Source organism: Triticum urartu, chromosome 3A (assembly GCF_056163025.1).
Source record: "Triticum urartu cultivar PI428250 chromosome 3A, HENAU_Tu73, whole genome shotgun sequence".
Classification (NCBI taxonomy): domain Eukaryota; kingdom Viridiplantae; phylum Streptophyta; class Magnoliopsida; order Poales; family Poaceae; genus Triticum; species Triticum urartu.
Window position 1 is genome coordinate 472721510 of NC_141875.1, and position 22745 is coordinate 472744254.

Genomic DNA, 22745 nt, shown 5'->3' on the forward strand with positions numbered 1-22745 from the left:
TGTAAGAATGTACAACCCATTTTTTATTTCTAATGGAGTTTACTACAGCCCATTTACAGTTTGTTAAAAGTACAGCCCAACTTCTAGCTAGGACAATGATTAATAATTTCAAACAACCGCTCAAAACAGAATTAAAAAAATCCCACATTTTGATGAGATCCGAAATATTTTTATCCGAAATTTCTAGTTAGGTCAAATATAATTTCAAAATAAAGTTGTATTACGTTAAAATCCAACGAAATATTGCGCGCGCAACAAGTAATGAAATTAAAATTTTCAAATTCCAAAAATAATATATTTTTCAAACTAATTACGTGTTTGGTGCATAGTAACTGTCCAGTTATTATAATTACATCCCATTTATTATTTCTTAAAGTCCATTTTATTGTTAAGCCTAATGCATACCTCCTAGGAAAGTTTGCAGCCCAGCGGGACCAGAATAACAAGTTGACCCAGATATTGTGTACAACTGTCGGCCCAGTTGCATTGCTGATGTTGAAAAAAAGGCCTATGTAGTACAGTACAACCTAACATGGTTACTCAGCCCACATTCAGCGACGCCGGAAAGGCCCAAACAAGGCTTCTGTAAAGCTCAATTAATAACTTAAGAAAAAAGTTAGATTACAGTGGAACCTAATTAAAAGCTGTCACAAGCAAATAAATAATTCAACGGGTCCCACTTGTGCGTCTGCGCGTGTGTGTGCATGTGTGTGTGTGTGAGAGAGAGAGAGAGATAGAGAGAGACCCATCGGTCGATGCTCGTAAATACATCTTTCAGCCATATGCATTGCTGATGCTTAGTAAAAACTTATATAGTTGACACAATCATATAGAACATCATAGCACACTAAACTTGCATACAAAAATTTCACGCAGGCGGCACAATCAGGATGGAAGCAGTGGATCGCTACGGGAAGGGCTATGTTGAAACCAACAAAGTCGTACATAACGGTTCATCATCTTTATCAATGACGGGGAAATATCTTGAATGTTGTGCAAAGAAAACAGACAGACAACACAATAAGTTCTGCTAGCACATTAAGTTGACGTACAGCCCTTTCTAAAAAAAGTTCAGGTACAAAATTAGAACAAGTCACAATCAAATGTACTGGCATATCAGTGCTTCACATCCATAGCTCGGATTTAACTAGTACTCCCTCCGTCTGGGAAAAGTTGTCCACAAGGCAGTGTATTTGTTTTTTGCAAAAAAAACCCACAGAGTTTTACACACGTCACAAAGAAGTCCATCTCCTTCCTTCCTCCTCCCCCGTCGCCCGCGCCTTACAGCCATCGCCGGCTACACACCTATGCCGCTGCCCGCCTGGATCTGCACCGCGACCAACACCAGAACTATGGCCTAGCCCGCGACCAACAACAAGCTACGCCCCCGGCCCCGTTGAAGGTCGTCGCCCATGTTCGCCCACCTTTGCCGCCCACCTACGCCTCCGATTTCGTCCGCTTCGTCTGCCGGTGCCGTGGACAATTCCGGCCACTCCCGCCTCTCATGTTGCTACTGGTGGACGACGCCAACGCCGTGGACCTCTGATGTTGCTTTTGCCTTTCCCCTGCCTCGCCTCTGCTGCCACTCCCGCCTGTGCTGGTGAGTCTGCCCCGCCCGGCTCTGCTACTGCTGTTGTTCAATTTGTTGCTGTGAGTTTGAATTTGTTGTTCTCAGTACAGGCGGAGAAAATTCAGTCAGGGGATACAAAGCTAGAGAAATAATCCAGGACAAAGGCTGTACACTTCTGCTAAATGAGGAATAGATTATAGTGAAAATTTAGTTTGATGCCATCAAATTCATTGAGTAATACTCTTGGCATTCTTGGAGATCTGCTAGTTTTTGGAAGTTTTTCTTGCTACAGTTAACTGAAAATGTTCAGTGTTCCAATACTGTAGAGAAACTATAGTGCCTGTGGAATTCAGTTATGACTCCTTTACTGAAACTGTAGTGTTTGCTAAAACAGAGATGTAAACTAAAGGAGTTTGTGATTTGCAGAAGCTGTAGCATACTCCAACAAGTGATAAATGCACTCAAAAGTTCACTGAGAAAATGCAGAGGCTGCTCACTTGTTACTGAAAGTTTTCTGGAGTGATAAATGCATGCAAAAGAAGTTCATTTAACTGGTACTGTTGTTGTATTAATTCCAACCAGGTCAATTTGTTGTCAATTACTCTGTAATACTCAAGCAGGTTTATGCAAAATGAAGATCAACCATGTTTATTTGGATTTATTTGAATCATTTGAATTTATTTGCTTTATTTGGATTTATACACCATTTGTCCAATTGCAAACATACCTAAAGTTTCCAATTGTCCAATTTCAGTCATTCATTTTACAGAGAGCTAAGCATAGCCATGACTCTTCCCTAAATATTCCTGTAGAATCAATTCAAGCAGCACAAAACTGAAAACTGAAAACTGCCACAACCCCTTAACTAAGAGTTGATAAAAACATGTCCCTAAAATTGGAATTATTTGAATTAGCTAGGTTTATTCTTCTTCATATACAGAAAAAGATGAATATTGTTCGTCTACTAGTTACTTCAAATTTAGAACTGAATAAACACTTGTCATCTTCAGTAAACACTTGTAAATCTATAGTGGTTTTAAACTTAGAATGCACCAAGTACTAATATCCTTTGCCAGGCTACACACCATCTACTTGGAGTAGACAGCAAGATTCACAAAGACATGCATGTTTCAATAGACTTGTGAATGCTAGCAAAGTGATAAGCAAAAACTTGGATGTTCTCAGAAATATAGCACCAAAGGACATTAAGTGAACTGGCCTGTATGCTAAAGGCAATGAAATGCCAACTTCTTTACTTCTTCGAGCAGTTGATGACCTGGCCTGTATGCTGCAGCTACACATAGGTTCTGCAGAAAATGCACCAAAAGAGTTACACACAGGTGAAGTAAGTGGAAAGCAACATTTAATCTCCACTTCTTTTCTTTTGGTAGTGAAATTCAATCTGAATTTTGTAAGCACAGAAAATGCACCAATACTAAACATTTATTCCCACCTCCACCACCATCTTGTCAGTTTCGACAGTGTGTGTATGGAGTAGTTTTGACGACAGTATAATTGTGCATCATGTAAACATTATGAGAATGATTAAGGGTTCAGCAATCAGATTATAATTATGACCAGAACAGAGGAACAAATATCATGGTTAGTTTTATGTAAAAAAAATCATAAATGGAGTTACTCACTTGAAGTTACTATAGTTACTCACTTGAACTTACTGTAGTAGTGGCCAAAATTCAGAAAAGTTACTAAACAGCAGAAGTAGTGGACAAAATTCAAAGTACTAAAAAGATTCTACACTAAATATACAGTGTTATCCATGTTCTATATCCAGGACATTTGAATTATTCAGAGAAGGATAATGCAAACTGAAAAGTGTTACGCAAACTGAAAACTAATCTATGTTCTGTATCCAGGACACTAATTTTTGACATTTGAAGCTACATTTCAATTGTTATGCCTCTGTCAATTATTGAATTATTCAGAATATTTAAATTATTCAGAGATCCATGTTCTATATCCAGGATAATGCAAACTAAAAAGTGTTAAAAAGACCATGTGTATTTTGGGGTCAAAATCTACATGTAAAACTGAAAAGTGAAAATAAAAATGGAGAATGTTGTGTCTCCCACTCATGTGCTAAAAAAAACTATGACACATTTTTTATCTGTTTGCATAGGTCCCACCTATCAGGAAGGATGGGCACGTACACAAACAGGTACTACTCATCAGTCTACCCGCATAGCCCTTTCGTTTAGTCTACCTAGCCGTCTAATCAACTGCCTGCATGCCACTTCTCCCATTTACTTCTCCACCGGGAACCGATTCTCCTCGGCTTCTTCACCTCCCCTTCGTCTTCATTTGCATCCAAACCCCACTGCATTCACATTGTTTTAACCTCTTTAAATAATCATCTACTACTTCAGTTAGACTAGCCATCTAATCCTAATTCTCCAAACCATAGCCCTCCGTTCCAGTGGTTCCAAATGGCGGAAGAGATCGAGATGCAGGTTTTTAGCGTCCAACATGTCCTCGTCGAAGGCTCAATGCGCATAGTTGCCACCGTCACCGTCCACCCAAGGGTTGTTCGGCAGTGGATCAACAATGTATCCAGCTCCCTCGAAAAGGTAGAGACGAGGGTCATCGGTCTCGACGCAGAGTACACGGAGCGTGCCCCTGGGAAGATCCAGTGCGCCGCCATCCTTCGGCTGTGCCACGAAGATGATGTTTTGGTGTACCACATCATACACTCGCCCTCCATACCACGTGAGCTTCACGATTTCTTGTCTCGGGAGGACGTATACTTCTGTGGGGCAGCCATCGAAGGGGACAAACAGAAGCTGAAGCTATACAACCTTGATTTGAAAAGCATCGCTGACCTACATACCAGAATCAACATTCCTGTAGAAGATTGTGATAAACAGACACCATCCCTATTCGACGTAGCAAATTTTTTGCTCGGTACAAATCTTCAGAAGGGTCACGAGACAGTGGCATTAAGGTCGTCTGGATGGGAGAATTATCCCTTGACGTACGAGCATATAAAATATGCTTCCCTCGATGCCCGTGTGAGTTTCGAGATAGCTGCAAGGTCCAAAGAGCTTATTGCGAAGCCGTCTCCCACAGAGAATGAGAACAACAACCAGAAGAAGAAGAAGAAGAAGAAGAAGAAGAAGAAGAAGAAGAAGAAGAAGAAGAAGAAGAAGAAGAAGAAGAAGAAGAAGAAGAAGAAGAAGAAGAAAAGGCTGCACCAGCAGGAGGGCATTATGGATGGATGAACTATTTCCTCTCTTGTAAAAAATATTATTCCCTCTCGGTGTATATTGATATAGATGGACTATTTCGATGGTGTGCATGTCTTTGGAACAGAGTAGTAGCGTGGGTCCGCTTGACTATAAGGAACTATTTATCCACATATATAGCTTTCTCTGCTACTCCTTCCAGTGATCGGTATGCAGTGCATGAGTCCGTAGACATGACAGCTTGTGTGCATGACATGTGGGCCACCTAAAATGCGGCGAGCATCAAGTTTCTACCACAGCCACCCGCGATTCCCACGATGCCAGTCGAACCCATGAAACCACACGCCCCCCGACCTGCGGCTCACCCCTCTTGGTGCCACTGCCCCTCTGCCTACGGGAGCATTACATGTGGACCAGTCACCTATTGGGTCCACATGTTATTGACTCAAAGGTAGGTGTAGTAAGGCGTTGAAGCTCAGTCTCGACGGCCCTGAGAGGGAAATGTAACTCCTGCGCCAGGGCTTGTGGTGCTCCCGCAGCACGAACTCGTGCCAAACTCGAGATTTGTTTCTTTACTATACATGCACGCAATGATTTAATGGACATTATAATCTCAACATGTGATGGGAAGCTCTAAATTTGAATTTGAAACTTATAAAACGAAAAGATTCAAAACAAATAAAACGGGAGAGAGGGAGTATATCGTAGGATGTGTCCCATACAAAATAAGTCCCCTGGTTTGTCACCGCGAAGATGCGGTTAGAAAGGAGCACAGCGTCTTCCTACTCGTACGACAACAAATCGGCCGCAGACAGCATGGTCCGCCTTTGACCGCCATGTGCATGGTTCGTGCTATCTTATTCAATCTCACCATGGTTCCATCATACCTATTCATGCGGTGGCCCGTTGCATGGCTGATCCCAATGTTGGACAAAGGTTCTACGGGAACGGTGTCACCGTTGTAAATGTTGTGCAAATTGATGTTGGTACCCTCCTGTACATATGCAAGCCAAACTCCACTCGCACCGAGCCTAACCTGTGAAACAGTGGGCAGGGGGAGAATTAGGAAATGGACACGGAAGTAGTCTTTAGAATGCATTTACTACGTGATCAAACTCATCTTACCTGCTCATCAGAGGAAATCTGAGTGCCCCTCAACGTCGGCATCTCAAGGGGCGTCAACTTGCAACTACGGCCACGCCGCGCTGGAGAGACCCCCAAGGAAACATCCTCGTGCGTTCCACGGAACATCAAGATGCATTTGTATGAGTAGTTTATCTTGTGAGAGAAAAGGATGAACGAGGGAAGGCCTCTAGAGATAGAGATGGACACTACTACTACCAATGTGCTGGCCCGTGCGTTGCAATGGATCCAAAGTAGTAGAATAATACTTGTTCACGTGCTTGAAATATAAACACTCTAGTTTTGATATACATGTGTCAGCAGACATGACAACTTGTCCATGGAAGTTGAACCATGACGACCATCACGTTTCTTGTTTCTACCACTGCCACACCCACACGCGATTCCCACGACGCCGCTCCAACGCACGGCACGACGTCTCCCGACATGGACATGGATCCTCTGACGTGGCTATCACTGCCTTGCCCTACCTTTCCTTCGCTGACAGGTGGGACCCATGCTTATGGGTCCCACATGTCAGTGACAGAATGGTACGATTGTCCGCGTTAGGCGATCCTCATCCCCCCGACGTGCCCCTCATCCCTATCGGCCCCACCGCTCCTCTGCCTTTGTGTGCATGACATGCGGGCCAGCTAAACTGCGGCGACCATCAACTTTCTACCACAGACACACCCGATTGGAAGCGGTTTGCCTACTCCGCTGCTGTGCTCCGATCCGTACTCCCGCACCATCGAATTTTCATCCAACGGCTGTGACACATTTCGTCCCGGGCATCAATCCTCGGCTGGAGTACTTATGTACTCCCTCCGGTCCTTTTTACTCTGCACATTGGATTTGCCAAAAGTCAAACTTTGCTAAGTTTGACAAAATTTATATTAGAAATTATTAGCATCTATAATATCTAATAAATATAATATGAAAATATATTCCAAGATGAATCTAATGATATTGGTGTTGTTATGTGAATGTCTATAATTTTTTATATAAACTTGGTCAAAGTTGGATGAGATTGACTTCGGACAAACCTAATATGCAGAGTAAAAATGACCGGAGGGAGTACTACAGGTAGCACCCGCCGGTGTGGCCATCTACGCCTCGTAACGCCCCGACGCCCAGCTGTGGCACCCTCGCCACAGCCACGCCACCACCGGCTGGTTCATCTCGAACGAGTGAGTCGTGAACCATGCCACCACCATGAGAATGACATGTGGGCCAGCCGCATTTAAGGTCCGCATGTCATTGACTAATAGGCCAGGCACTAAGCCACTTAAGTTCGGTCCCGTGGGCCCCGAGAGGGAAATGTAACTCCTACGGTAGGCCTTGTGGTGCTCCCATAGTACGAGCTCGTGCCAAAACTAGAATTTGTTTCTTACTACTACAAACTAGTACTAGTTAGGTACACGTGCATTGCACGCATGAGATTCTGGTGGTTTGTGCATTATGCTTCTACATGTGGAGCTTTCTGGATTCTAACATGTGGCAAAATCAGGTGGAATGTAAGGTTAGGAAAGTTTGATTAACTTAGGTGAGTGTTTGGTTCAAGACACACCTTAGGCAAGCCACACTAAGGCCCCACATGACATACACACACTAAATATGGCAAGATTCCCTTAGGCTTGCCAACTTGTTTCTCTCGTTTTGAAGAACTAATAACTTTGCCTAAGCTTAGTTGTGGCAAAGTTAGTCATGAATTAAGTTCAACCATGGAGTCTTCTAGATTATACATGTGGCAGAATCTGGTGTATGATATCCAATGGCCAGTAGTGCTCGGATTTGCCATCTTTGTACCATCGGATTGGCTTCATCCAACGACCAACTTTCAAAGTTTTTCACACACTATATAGGGGGTATAGATATAGATGTGCCGGTCCGTTGCAATGGATCCAAAGTATATATATCTATTTAGTGGAGTGCACTCTAAACACATTATCTATTTATTTTTCTCTAACCTTCCGTAGCCATGCAAGCAAGCCACATAAGCTTCATGGGTGCCCCACATCATATTATTCATACTACGTTGATTCAAAAAAAGATAAATCACCCAAAACAAGATCTTCCCGTTTTTTGTTCCTACGATGTTGTGCCGTGCACGTACCTACTAGTTGTATAGTGGTAGTACTAGTAATATAGTATTAGGAGTACAAACTTGGTACTAGTAGGAGTAGTACTAGTACGGAATGCTCCTACTCTATCAACGAGCCCCGTCTGACACCAAATTCCTTGGCTTCCGTGCTACAGCTAGATCTTCCCCTCGTTTCTGTTTTCCAACCCGGCGGCGGGCGGGGTGTCGGTTTGCTTAACGGCGGTCCCACATGAAGTGAAAATGCTAGGCAACACGCCTTCCCTAAGGTATGTGTCGTGCCGGACGGGCCGTGTTGTACTCCCGATTCCCGGGCGTGTGGGGGTGCGACGCGAACGCGGCAGGCCTTTTCCTTTTATCAGCAATGTGCCCGTGCGTTGCGGTGGATCCAAAGTAGTAGAATAGTAGTATTTGTTCACAAACTTCAAAGAAATCACTATTGTTTTGATATACTCCTAATATATTACTCCCTCCGTACCTAAATATTTGTCTTTTTTGAGATTTCAAATGGACTATCACATACGAATTATATAGACATATTCTAGTGTTTCTAGCAAGATGCCCGCGCGTTGCACGAAGTTGATGGAAAAGGTAAGCACAACTTATAAATTGACGGATGGAGTACTAGTTACAGTGATGCATATAATTAAGCAAAAGGATCGCACATGTCGGGATTGACTGGAACGAGAATGCAACAGCACAATAAGAATCAAGGCCACGATGATGCGATCGCAGTGGTGGTTACAGAAGGCAAGAAGAAAGATGGATCCACGAACGTACGACCTCCTCCTCCTCAACTTAGTGCGTCGGGCCACCGACCGGCGGCTAAGGAGCGGCGGCTTTTGTGGCGAGGTCGGGGTGCTTCTCAGCAAAGGCATCCAAGGCTTCCAGCCGGTTGAGGAAGGCCAACGTCGTAGCGTCCTCACTGGCCTTGTAGATACCTATGTACACGATTTCCTCGTACATGTGGATGTGCAGGTCGACGAATTCTTGCAGGGCGAGGTGCCTCGCGGCGAGCGCGACCTCCAGGTGGACATTCTTCGTGGCGTCGACGGGCAGTCGCAGGGCCACCAGTGCTTGAAACAGGTTCCGGCCATGGAGGCCAATTAGGGTGGCAGGCAATGAGGAGCCCGGGCGCGCGGGCTAGAGGAGTACAGCGATGTCGTCCGCGAGCTTCTTGAGGATGGTGAACTTGTTGCTGGTGGCAACGATCATCTGGTCCAACTGAGAGTCGTAGTTGGCGTCGAAGGCGGCCATCCACCAGCCGGTCTCCAACACCGTCTGGAGACGATCCTCGGCGCCATGCCGCGGGCCGGCGTCGTGGATCATCTGGCGCAGCCGCTCGCCGCTCACGAGCATCGCCGCCATGGGTCTGGAGTGAGCTCTTTTGCGCTTACTGTAGGTGCTTAGGCAAATGCTTAGGTGTGTACGATGTGGTAGATGCATTGGAATGGAGGGGCGCCTTTATATGAGGGCAATGAGGGCAAACTGCGTTGCATTCACATCGTGCAGCCTCTTTTCCCGGACCTCCTCCCATTACTTCCCTCATGCATTAATTGAAGGAGGATGCATTGGCCGTTCAACATATCGGGAACCGCTACTCCCTCCCTCGTCTGCATTAAAGCCGTATTGGGAACTGCGCCGCCTATTGTAAATCGAATACTCCCTCCGTCTAGGGGAGTATTAAGTCATCTTACGAAAACCAAATAGTAAACACATAGGCGTGGTGCATTAACTCTCACGTTGTTTCTTATTTCTTGACATAAATAGAGGAATCAACCAAGCAGAGATGTGGGGCTTGTATGCTTTTAATGACTTGAGACTATCAAACATGACATGCAGCGGTCAGTTCGTTGCACAAGAACAAATACAACCCACGTCAGCACACACGCATCTTATATAGCATCACATCCAATGGCTATAAAATATGAATGAGACCAAATTATATCTCATCTAGATGAGTTCTAGCAAAACTGTATTAATAATACTTAGTACTCCTATGCCATGTATCATATATTAGTATCATGTAGTACTTTATTTATTTATGTGGTCCAGATGGCACTGCACCGCCAAGAAAAGAGGCTAACATCAAAATTATGGACTACTTTTTTGAGAATGTTGGTAAGGTCCGATCATAGTCATTTGTTGAGATCTCTAAAAAGACAAATACTCCCTCCGTCCGGAAATACTTGTCATCAAAATGGATAAAAGGAAATGTATCTAGATGTATTTTAGTTTTAGATACATCTCTTTTTATCCATTTTGATGACAAGTATTTCCGGACGGAGGGAGTAGAAAACAGAGTTGGTGATGATGGTGTGTGTGCCATCCTGCAATATAGGCCGTCGGATTTGTATCTAACGGATATGAAAGTAACTATGGAAATTTTGCAAAAATATACCCACACGTCTCTCCACGTTCGCAAATAAGGCCTTCCCTCGTTCAACCTTTTCTCTCACAAGATAAACTACTCATACAAATGCATCTTGAGGTGTCCATAGAATTGAAGACAGGGATGATGTGTGTGTGTGTGTGCGCGCGCGCGATCGATAAAGAGTGCCATCGAATTTGTGTGTGCCCACGTCAAAGATATAGAGTGGCTGGCCTACTGGAACGTGATATGGGACATGTGCAGTTTATCTCTGTGTCATGGATACCTGCCTGCAGCGCTCGACTATCGGTGTGTGGTGGGGGAAGAGGGAGGACCAATTAACTATAGAGGTACAATGGCTGGTATATGTGTGGAGGAGGAGAGAGGCCTACCTCATGTATTAAGGAGATCGATCTGCCTCATGTATTAAGGGAGATCGATCGGCATCCATGCATATGTGCAGGAGAGGAATAAGGTTGGGAGAGAGACAGAGCTAGAGTGTTGGAGGGGGTGGTAGTGGAGTTGCTTCTAACAAATGGTGGGATAGGCTTGCTAGACAAACGGAGGGCACGCCCGCAATATCAATAAGAGAGGAGATGGCTGCTTGTTGTCTGTGCACGTGCGTGTGAGAGACGGGTCAGGAGGCATGCACGAATGATGAGGGGGGACGATGTGGCTGTGGTAAGCAGACGTAACTACATAGGAAGATCAATCGCCCTTTGTTAGAGAAAGGAGAGACATAACTTGTGAGGTATGTCGATCGATGGGGGGGTGGTAGTTAAAGTCGATCTAGGTATATGTTGGGAGATCGATCGATATACATGCATGTGTGTGTTAGAAGCAAATGAGGCACGAGGAGAAGGATAGAGAGAGAGAGGGATGCATGTAGGAGGTGGTACGAGAGGCATACTATATCGAGGGGGGAGGAGTGTGCGAGTACGAGAACGATGAAAAGAGTGGTGGGAGTGAGGCATGGACGGTGACAAGAGAAGAGGGAAAGCTTGTGTTTGTGCTAGGCACACCTGGCTAGAGAGGCATATCGATCGATGTGTGCTGTAAAGAAGGAGCTGGGGGGCCTACACACACTGTGGGTGAACGACCTAAAGTGAAAAGACGAATTTGCACGATGGAGCTAGAGAATGCTGAGGGAGGGTGAGAGGGATGCGGGCATGTGCATGCACAAGAGAAAGTTAGCGCTAGCTACAAAGATAAGAGGGTTGTGTGGGTGTAAAAGACGAATAGAGATCACATATATTTCATTACAAAAAGCGAATTCGGATATTTGAAGAATTTATCATAGTGTTTCAAACCGACGCATGTGTGAATATATATAATGGTGATACACATGGTGTGGTTATGAACATGTTATACTACATTTAATATACTTTATCTCTACTCTTATAAAAAAACGGAGTTGTTGATGATGGTGTGCCTGCCATCTTGCATTATAGGTCATCCGATTTATATCTGGCGGATAGCAAAGAAACTATGATGGTTGAAGTTGGCAACAATCATGATTGTAGATTCTTATTGAAATAGAGAAATGAATTCAAATTTAGTTCAAATTGCAGCGGTAGTATAGACATTTGGAATGCACTAAAATGTTGGTATGAGTAGGTTACATGCACTATACAGCAAGCGAAAAAATTTAATCGGACATAACATGGATTCGTACTCCCTCCTTCCATCTATATAGGGCGTAATGAGATTTTTAAGACCGCCTTTGACTATTGAAAAGATTAATAGTACATGACATGCACAATGTGAAAATTATATCATTGAAAGAACCTTTCACAGACGAATTTAACGGTGTATATCATTGCCCTAATATTTGGTAAAAGTTAGCATCGAAAAACGCATTAGGCCCTATATAGATGGAAGGAGGGAGTAGCTTTGAATAGCATTTGTATAGTAAAACGGGGCAAGACTCTCTCTTTATGTGGTGTGAATAGTTTTATTTTTTTCGTTTTCTTTTTGGTTGAGGGAAGTGCGAATTGATTTGGTACGTACAAGTACAATATTACTACACGTTAGGCTTGTCCCTAAAATTCAACCTGTGTCTTGTTATATCCTGAAAATTCAGATATCGTGCTCCCAAAACTGGTGCCTTCACAACCCGCGCCTTGCTATCCCGAAATTACAACGTGCGCGAGAACTCCCTCCAGCTGCCAAATCCCGACACGCGAAATCCCCCTTCTAACCCTGAGCTGAAAGGGCCGCTAGTTCAAATCGTGGGGGGTACTTTTGTAACACACCCTATATTTTGGACAAGCGCATCCCTAAGTCATGCTTCACCCCCTCCCATCGCCCCCTTTTCGCCATTTGAAATCCCAGGCCGCCATAACCTCTCCGCTCCAGCCGCGAAACCCCACCCTCATCCGTCTGCCACATCACTGCTGCCTAGCCGGAGCCTCTTCCCCGACGACGTCGTCCACCGCAACAGCTCGATGTCCCTCGTGCACCTCCCCGGATGAGGATCCGTCGTCCATCTCGTCGTCCCGCCGGTTCAGCCGCCCCGTCCTCCACCTCCAAGGAGCTGCTCCGACGATTGCCTCGTCTATCACGGCTGCTCCATCCCCACAGCACCGCCTTAACCTGCTCCACCGGAACCGCAACATCCTCACCGACTCCTCGGACGAAGCCGAGGCCTACTCGGCTCCACCAAAGAGGATGTACACTCATCGCATCGCACCTTCTCCTTAACTCGACCTCCCAGCGCCGACGGTGCTCCATCCCGCACCCCCATGGAGCGGCTACCTTGAAGCCGGCGCCGCGAGCAACATCTCCACGGCGGCTCTCCCCCAGTGTGAGGCCCCTTCGGCGACGGTGGCCATACTAGCCGGATCTGTTGCTGCTGCTCCGGCTCTCGCTCGCTCGCTCACGCTGCTGCTGCTGCTCCGGCTCTCACTCGATCGCTCGCTCGCCCAGCTGCTGCTGCTGCTCTCCTCCTCGCTCGTGCTGCTGCTCTGCTTCGATTAAGCCACACTTCAGTCGACTAAGTCGATTTTTGGGTCAGTCGATTTTCAGGGGTTGGGAGGGCTCGGCGGAGTTAAGGAAGAACCACCCGCAGTGGGGACGGGGCTCGCCGGAGAGGTACCCCACTATCTATCTTAGGGTTCAGGGTGGGGCCGGGGGGCCTAGAGGGCTTGCCGGGGCGGCGATGGCGAGTTGTTTCGAGGTGGCGCTGGGGCCGGCGGTTCGACCGGTGGTGGCTAGCGGCTCATGGGGGTGCAGGTTGAAGATGAACTGCAGGCCCTCCCTAAACTACATGTCAAGTGCCTCTCTGCTACCATTGCGTTCAGTTTCGACAGTAGCATTCAGATTCCACAGTGAATTTCAGTTTCGACAGTTAAGTTCAGAGTCAAAAGTTTTTACCTCACCTGTTGTAGTCAGGTGGTTTTGGGTGATGTTAATTTTACATCCATTTTACATCATCTATTGGAGATGCTATTAGAATCCCACTTGAGATTGATGATGTTTGTCTTTTGCTGCTTCAGCCTTGACGTCTTACGGCTCACCGGAGCTGCTCCAACGACAGAACGATCCATCACAACAGAGCAGTGCCCTAGACGCCGCCTACAGATTCCTTAGATCTTCCTCCACACCTCCGATAGCCACCTCTGCCTCAACTACTTCAGCGACCAACTCAATGATGCTGAGGTCGACACGGCTACGGCAAAGAGGTTGTACACTTGTTGCATCACTTATTACTATACATTCACGTCGATCCATTAGGGCTATTTTGGTTCAACAGAAAAACATCGATCCACTAGTTGTTACCATCACTCTAAATTTCTGCATGCTCTCCTTACATAATCTCACCATATTTTTTCGTATGCATGTCAGATATTGTACACAGTCATGCTAAACATGTCGAGAAAAAGAGAAGAGTTTTGCGCGGCAATACAATGTCATGCAGACATCGCTCCATGGTGGGTTCAATGGCAAACCCTCCCCACCCCTCTCCAGATTGTAATCCAGAGGAAGATATCTGTTCTGAGGCGGATTCAGACGCCGTTGACCACTCTTATTTACCCCCAAGGTGTTTGCTCTACCTTGGCATGATGATGTTAGTCATATCATGCATATGTTGCCTTGCAGTGCCTACTTTTGACATCATATATGTCATCTGCTTAGTTTAGACATGTTCTGTAATGCCACCTGTTTAGTTTCTATATCATATATGGGAATTATGCGGTCTCATGTCTTTTAGCCAGCCATAATATATGTGAAATGTGCAATGCCATCCTGTTTAACCAGGCATCATATATTTGATATCTTGCCCATCCTTTTCTTCATTACATTTCCATTTGTCGACAATGTTTGTACATTAAAGTACTCTTCCTGTGAATCAGCCATTTGGGTGGGAGATGGAAAAATCTAGAGTGAAAACAAGGCCTTCAGAGCAGACAGTGCTACCTGTCGAAGCAGATCTCTTGTTGGGTCCCGATAGCTCCTCAGAGATGGATTCAGAGACAGATGATCAGTCCTATTCCCCCACTGAGGTGTATGCTCTAACTTGGCACGGTTATACTGCTCATATCATGCATACGGTGTCTTGCATTGCATAGTTTAGACATCATACACAATATTCAACACCATGCTCTTAGTTCAGACATCATATCGAATGCCCTCTGTTTAGCATATAAATCACATATGTGAATTAAATGATGCGATCCTGATTACTTAGATAACATGTAGGTGAATTATGTCATGTGATCCTGTTTAGTTATTCATCATGTCTTTGAATTATGTTATGCTATGCTATCCAGTTTAGATAGACATCATATATGTGAAACTATGTTATGATATCCGTTTTAGTTAAACAATATACATGTCAACTATTTCATGCCCTCTTTTTTCCACACTATCTATTGCATCTGTCTCTCATACAATGTCTGTACATTAACTATGTTTCCTATTTATCAGCCATTTGAATTGGAGCGGGTGATGCCAGTATCTAGCGGACTAAAAACACGGTCTTCAAATAAAACAGTGCTACCTCTTGGTGGAGATAGCACCCCGGTTGTACATGCACAAGAACCAGCCCTACCACACATAACCCAAACTCTCGCAGATTGTACTCCTACTACGATGGACAGAGAACCAGCTTCACCCAATCTAACCCCAACCCTAGCTGATAGTAACCCAGTTCCTGTTGACACAGCACCATCTCCACCACAGAGCTCCCAAACAAGATCAGTTAGTAAGGCAGCTCCAGTGCCCAAAGGGCCAGTACTATCACGGCGAACCCCCAACTCCACCAGTTAGTACGCCTATTCCTGTGGCGGAAGCACAATCAGCTAGTCGTAGTTTAGCATTTGTCGCATTTGATGTTGTTAAATCGTATGTGCGTATCTTCCCATCTTGGAAATATTATACTGAAGATGAAGGAAAATGCCAGTTGCAGGTGTTTGTCCAGGAGTTATGTGTAAGTAATGTTATTCATGGCAATGACTTTGCTTCGTCCCATACATCCTACCTCCATGATGGTTATAATACACCCAATTTTCCCATTTTTCTCTATAGAGAAGGACCGATTTGGAAACTCAGGATGAGGTAACCTGTGCTAATACCTCTGCTATCTTCAAGAGTGCGTATCAGAATTACCTGAAGAAAACGTACGTCACCGGCAAACAAACTCATCAAATTCCCTTACGTTCTCCTGAGACACATTTACTGGACGATGACTGGGAACGCCTTGTTCTGTACTGGTCCCGAACCAAGAATGTGGTAAGGTCTATGAGCTCATTTTCTATTTTTAAGTATTATATTCTTGCATCTTACTGTACTCTGTTCATGTAGAACAAGTGCCTAAACCTGAAGATCAATTGTTCTAATTTAAGATTCCATTACTATCATAGTTCAAAAAAGTGTTAGGCGTTAATTGTGCGTTTTGCCACCGCCTTGCGCTTTACTGACCAAAGCGCATGCTTATGCGCAGTTATGCACAGATTATGCGTAGTTATGTGCATGTGTTTTCCAACGCCTAGAGCCTAGGCGCGCTTAAGCGCTCGCTTAGACGCGCCTTTTTTAACTATGATTGATTTGCTCTTGTATCACTGTATTTACACATACAAACTTATTTTTAAACTGAAGGATCCAATCGAAACTCCAATGGCACAGCAGGTATGTTCACGCATGTTTCTTTAACAGGTTTGCTCTTATCAATAGCTCTGTTGATTTCAATTTCAATTGTGTATACAGTTGACTTTCATATCATGCACATTACTAGCATCACAATAGAGCCAATAGTGTTATTGTACATGTAGACCCGTGGTACCCATCTGAAATCTTGTTGTGCCGTGTAGTTTCCCACGCTTTGTATTCTTTCACTGCTGCTTTGTCTTGAACTGATATGATTTGAACTGTGTCTCTATTTTGATCTGGCAAGACAATGCAGTGACCATAGGACATTGATATATGTTTGTCTGATGCTTTTATTATGTAATAGTACTTGGCAATAGAAGACTTGGTAGTTTAATCCTGTCCACCTTACTAATGAACTGGTTCACCGAAATGAGTTTCATATACTAGTACATGCTAAACTTGTTATGTGTCTGCTTGTTTATTCTTTTAGAATGCTGACAGAATATTGGGGAAGAGTGCCTTATTAAGCAATGGTAAAGGAAGTAATGCAGATAAGGTTCAGGATAGTGACACATCCTTGTTGGTCTCCAACAAAGCTGATAAAACAGCTAAGGAAGAGTATCTTGAAGACAGCGAGACAACCCCAAAGTCCTATCTTGGTTTAGTGTTCGAGTTACTGGCCACTACCGCTTGCACAAGCTATTCAAACTCACTGTCTGAATCAGTTCGATTTCTTGAGTCTCAACTACAAGCTGAAAGACATCGACCAGCTGTGCTGTGACAAGAAGCGGAAGGACTGCGGAAGTCCCTGGAGCATTCAGATGCATACTTTCTGGTGCAACAGCAAGCGTTGGAGGATTTTAGCGCCAAACAGGACAAAGCTAATCAGCTTGCTAAGCTTATTGCCAGCATGGTGGATACCCAGGATAATGTTTCTTGAGCTCTTCTGAAGTTGTTTCAGTTATGCTCTTGTTTTGCTGCCGCATTTATTTGCACTGGTGGCCAATTTTGACGACCAGTGTATGTAATGTGCTGCTTTGTTCCCTATATTTGCACTGGTGGCGAACTTTGATGCCTAGTGGATGTAATATGTGTAATAGCGGTAATAGGCTAGCGTTAATTGCTTGCTTATTTATTTCCTTATTGTCTTGTTTAGTTGTTTGCTTGTAGTCACTCCTGTTCTTTTTCTGTTTTTTTCTAGTGGCCAAAATAGCCTATTTTTGGTAACTAGGCCAAAATAATCATGGCAACACACGGACTGTTGTAACCATAGGCCTCCTGCAGGCCGTATGATCCATGGGCCTTTGTCCGGCCTTAGGATCCATCGGCCTGCTATACGGGCCTTAGGGTCCATGGGCCTTCTACGGGCCATAGGGTCCATGGGCCTTCTACGGGCCGTACGATCCATGGGCCTTCTACGGGCCGTACTATCCATGGGCCTCATACGGGCCGTACGATCCATGGGCCTTCTACGGGGCGTATCATCATTTCGCCAATCATGGGTCGTACTATTCGTGGACCATAACGGGACGTTAATAGGCCGTATTTGATAACTCTATGAAAATAGCCAAACAGGTTTTTTACATGAAAACGGCCCAACGTATTAACGGTCCGCAAACGGGCCGACTGTAACGACGGGCTGAATTTGGCCCACAAGCAGAAAATGACAGTAATGGGCCGTATGTAACCGAATGCTGCAAATGAGCCCAAGAATCAATGGGCCCTGAGAAGGCCGAAAGATAACTTGGGCTGGAAACAGCCCAATGGAATAACGGGCTGTTAATGGGTATAAAGTGATACACTGTTCATTACGGGCTAGTTTCACCACGGGCCGTTAATGGGCCAAGAGTTACAAAGGTCCTCATATAGGCCGAAAGAAGTCATGGGCCACACATGGGCCGGAAGTTAAAACGGGCTGAATCATATTGGACAACCCAGATGACGCTACTGGGCCCAACTCGGATAGGGCGTAATGGGCCTTGGGTTAGCGGGCTGTAAATGGTCTATATGCGAACATGCCGATAACATGCTTTCCGTGGGCCGGCCCGCCACCTTTTGACCAAGTCAAACATGCCGGCCTTTTCACAGGAATGGGCCTCTGTTGGGCCGTGCCACGTGTCGCCGTATCATAGGCGCCTTCGGTCCAATGAGCGCATGACATCTGTCCCAACGATGAGCCGACACGTGTTTCCTCCAGCCAATGATGATTTTACACGTGGAAAATCCTCATTGGTCGGGGCTGTTAACGGGTTATCGGATCCAAAACCCGACCCGATAGCTTAACGGCGTTCCGTTATGGTGGATGCCACGTGTCGGTCACCCTTGACGAAAGCACTTCTGTGACGCGCGATTTATCGTCATGGAAGTGGACACTTCCGTGATGATAATTTTGGTAATGTCATGGAACACTTCTACGACAGCACAAGTATGACTATCTTGATTCTGTCATAAATTTGTCATGGATGTACATGCATGACAAAAAACGCGACCTACTGTGACAAACACGTATCATCACGGAAGTGTATTTTTTGTAGTGTCAAGAGCATTATCGCCAAGATCGTCGTCACTTGATAGATCAATGGCTTCATTCTCGTTCCTCAGAACGGCAGCTGGGGTCAGTGCTTGACCAGAAATTTGGATGGGCTTCTTCTTCTTCTCAGTCTTGGAGATGCGAGAGAGATCTTCAGACTGCACACTGGCTTCAGGAGGTGCAGTGGCCAGAGGCTTCGCACGTGAAGCTTTTGGTGCAGAGGAGGGCTTTGAGGACTTTGGTTTCTTCTGCTTCTATGGCATGGGAGGAGCAGGCGCTTCATCAGAATCAATGCCATCTGCAGAGTGCACCACGGCCGCCCCCCGAACATCAATGTGTGAGATGATACCGTCAAGGTTGTAGAAAGGCCCGATGATATTGGGTTCGGCATCACGGGTGCCATCGGCACGAGAAGCAGATGGACCCGGGTTGAAGTCTAGACCAAGGTCCTTCTTGTTCTTCTTTGCAGACTCTTTGGCAAACTGGAAGTTGCGCTTAAAGAGATTGTCTTCACGACACCATAACAGAGAGGATGGGTCGGCATTAGCAGGCTGAGGTCCACAGACCATGCAAGGGTAGAAGCCTTGAGAAATGGCTTCGGACTTTGACTTGGGCTGAAGACCTTTGTATATAATATCTCCCCAGGGGCATTCTTTTCAGCATATTCGTCAGTGAAAAATTTGTACTTGAACCATTCCTCTGCCCAATGTCTTCGAATCCATTGTATTTGGTTCTTGCGTTCCCCATAGGTCTCTTCAGGATCTGACTTGTATAGCTCATAGAGATCTGGTGGCAGGTCCTTAGCTTTGTTCCCACGGCGCTGTCTGCCGCCCTTCCTGACTGATTTCTCTGTTGCCATGAAGTTTAGACTGAATGGCTTCAGAACTTGCAAAGGCTTCCGTTTGCTGGTCAGACAGGAACTGGCTTCGGGAGAATTGATGTGACGCTGTAAGAACTCTACCAATGAATGCAGACTATGAGAACCAAGGGATTCTCCCACGGACATGTACCTATGACAGCATTAGATATGCGAGGGAAGGGGAAGAGGTCATATGCATTCTCAGAAGATTTTGAAGCTAAATCAGTTTAGAAGACATTGACCTCATAGCGCAAAGACATTCACTCATATGATGAGAGTTGGTTCTGGATTTGTATGAATCCAAGAATAAGTACAAGTGAGGAATCTAACTACTTTGTGAAGCATAAGTGAATATACTAGGCATGTTATGAGATACAGAACTGGATAGATCCAAATTTGTAGGGATAGAAACCACTTGTGGTTGAAAAGGATGAATCTATCGGATCAAAAGGACTGTAAAAAGAGGTTTTATTTACCACATGAAGGACTGCTAGACGGAGTAGAAGATGAGGCCGAGCAGTTCGATCTTCCATGCCCTAACTTGCCGACGGAAGACACTTACGGCGACGGCGGAGAAGACGATGTCCGCGGCCGGTGTTAGGACGGCGTCGGTGAGGTCACGGCAGCTAAGCGCTTCGTCATCGGCATCGTCGAGCGCTAGCGGTGGCGCTAGGGTTTGTGTGAGAAGGAGAAGTGGAAGAAGAGATAATGACTGGGGTGTGGCGTGTATTTATAAGGACAGGGATGGCACAACGTTATTGTGCAGGTGCCCCTGGCTGTTCACATCTAAGGGACACGTGGCGAACATGCAACACATTGGAAGTTGTTCCATGTTCCCACGCACGCCTGAATTGTCGGGTGGTCGTTCCCGCTTATCCGGGTTTCAGGCAAAAAGGATTGAGCATTTAAAACAGATTTAATGTTTGTCTCTGTATCTTCTACTGACAAGGATGCAGAGAAGACATTCGACAGTTTCAATAGAATGCATATGATTTGGATAGATAGATTTGAGAGGGGAGCATAGAGAGGTTAGGGTCCGATCACATTCACTTAGTTCAAAAGATTCAAACGAGAAGAGATAGCTATAAGTGAATGCTGTATAGGACAGAATGCTAATATATGAACATATCCGAATAAGACCAAATCAATATAGTGAAGATAAACATGAATACATGTTAATATGAAAAATAAACCAAATGCGAAGACTTTGCAAATGTAACGCCAATAGAAATAATTCCAAACAAAAGTTTGGTGGTGGCGTTACCCACCGTATAGGAAGTATTAGACCCAGACACGGCGCACAATTATCGTGGTGCTCCGAAGTCAAATTTCGCGTTAATGTATTCACACTTAGAGTGTAAGTCTTCATTAATTGAAGATATACGTTACTTCATGTGTTGCACATCTAAGTCATCGACATGCATAAGTGTTAGGATGTATGCCTGATCACAGGACATTTGAGGATTTCAAGATATTTAGCTCACACCGCAACTTGCAAAACCTTTTTTCATCCAAGGGCTTTGTGAAGATATCTGCCAGTTGCTCTTCAATGTTGACGCGAATGATATCAATATCTTTCTTCATGACATGATCTCTGAGAAAGTGATGACGAATTTCAATGTGCTTTGTCTTTGAGTGTTGAACTGGGTTGTTGGCGATCTTGATGGCGCTTTCATTGTCGCAGTAGAGTGGTACTTGCTTCAGATGGATACCATAGTCTTTGAGTGTTTGCTTCATCCATAGAAGCTGAGCGCGGCAAGATCCAGCAGCAATGTATTCAGATTCAGCAGTGGAGAGAGATACCTAGTTCTGCTTCTTTGAAGACCAACAAACAAGTGATCGTCTCAGAAAGTGACATGTGCCTGATGTAGACTTGGGATCCACCTTGTCACCAGCATAATCAACATCCGATAATCCAACTAGATCAAACTCTGAGCCCTTTGGATACCATAATCCTAGTGTTGGGGTGTAAGCCAAATATCGAAGAATTCGCTTCACAGCTAAGTGATGCGATTCCTTTGGTGCCGCTTGGAATCGGGCAAACATGCAAACACTAAGCATGATATCTGGCCTAGATGCACATAAATAAAGTAAAGAACCAATCATGGAGCGGTATACCTTTTGATCGAACTCTTTACCATTGACGTCAGGACCCAGATGACTTTTGGTTGGCATTGGCGTCGTGTAAACTTTGCAGTCTTGCATTCCAAACTTCTTCAGGCAGTCGTTGAGGTATTTCTCTTGAGATATGAAGATGTCGTTGCCTTGCTGTCGTATTTGAAGACCAAGGAAGAACTTTAGCTCACCATCATGGACATCCGATATTGCTCTTGCATCATGTGTCCAAACTCATCACTGTATTTTTGGTTAGTGTAGCCGAAGATAATGTCATCCACATATATTTGGCACACAAACAGTTCACCATCATATGTCTTCGTGGGACCGATTTAGTTCAAAATGTGAATGTTAGGATTTTCTGTGGGACCGACATGTCAACTCGGTGGGACCGATTCAATTAGGGTTAGGGCATAACATAATCTCGGTGAGACCGATTACACAAACTCGGTGGGACCGATTTTGGTAATAAGCAAAATAGAGAGTTGGTCAGAAAAATTCGATGGGACCGATTCGCTCATCTCGGTTAGACCGAAACGTTACGAAAGGGAAACAGAGAGTTTGCATTGCAATCTCGGTGGGACCGATCGCTCATCTCGGTTGGACCGGAACGTTGTGGAGGGAAACAGAAAGGTTGCAATCCCATCTCGGTGAGACCGAGATCCCTATCGGTGAGACCGAAGTGACTAGGGTTTCTGGCAGTGGCTATGTCAAGAGAATTCGGTGGCGCCGGATAGAAAGTTTCGTTGGGGCCGAGTTTAACTTTTGGTTTGGGACATATATGGAT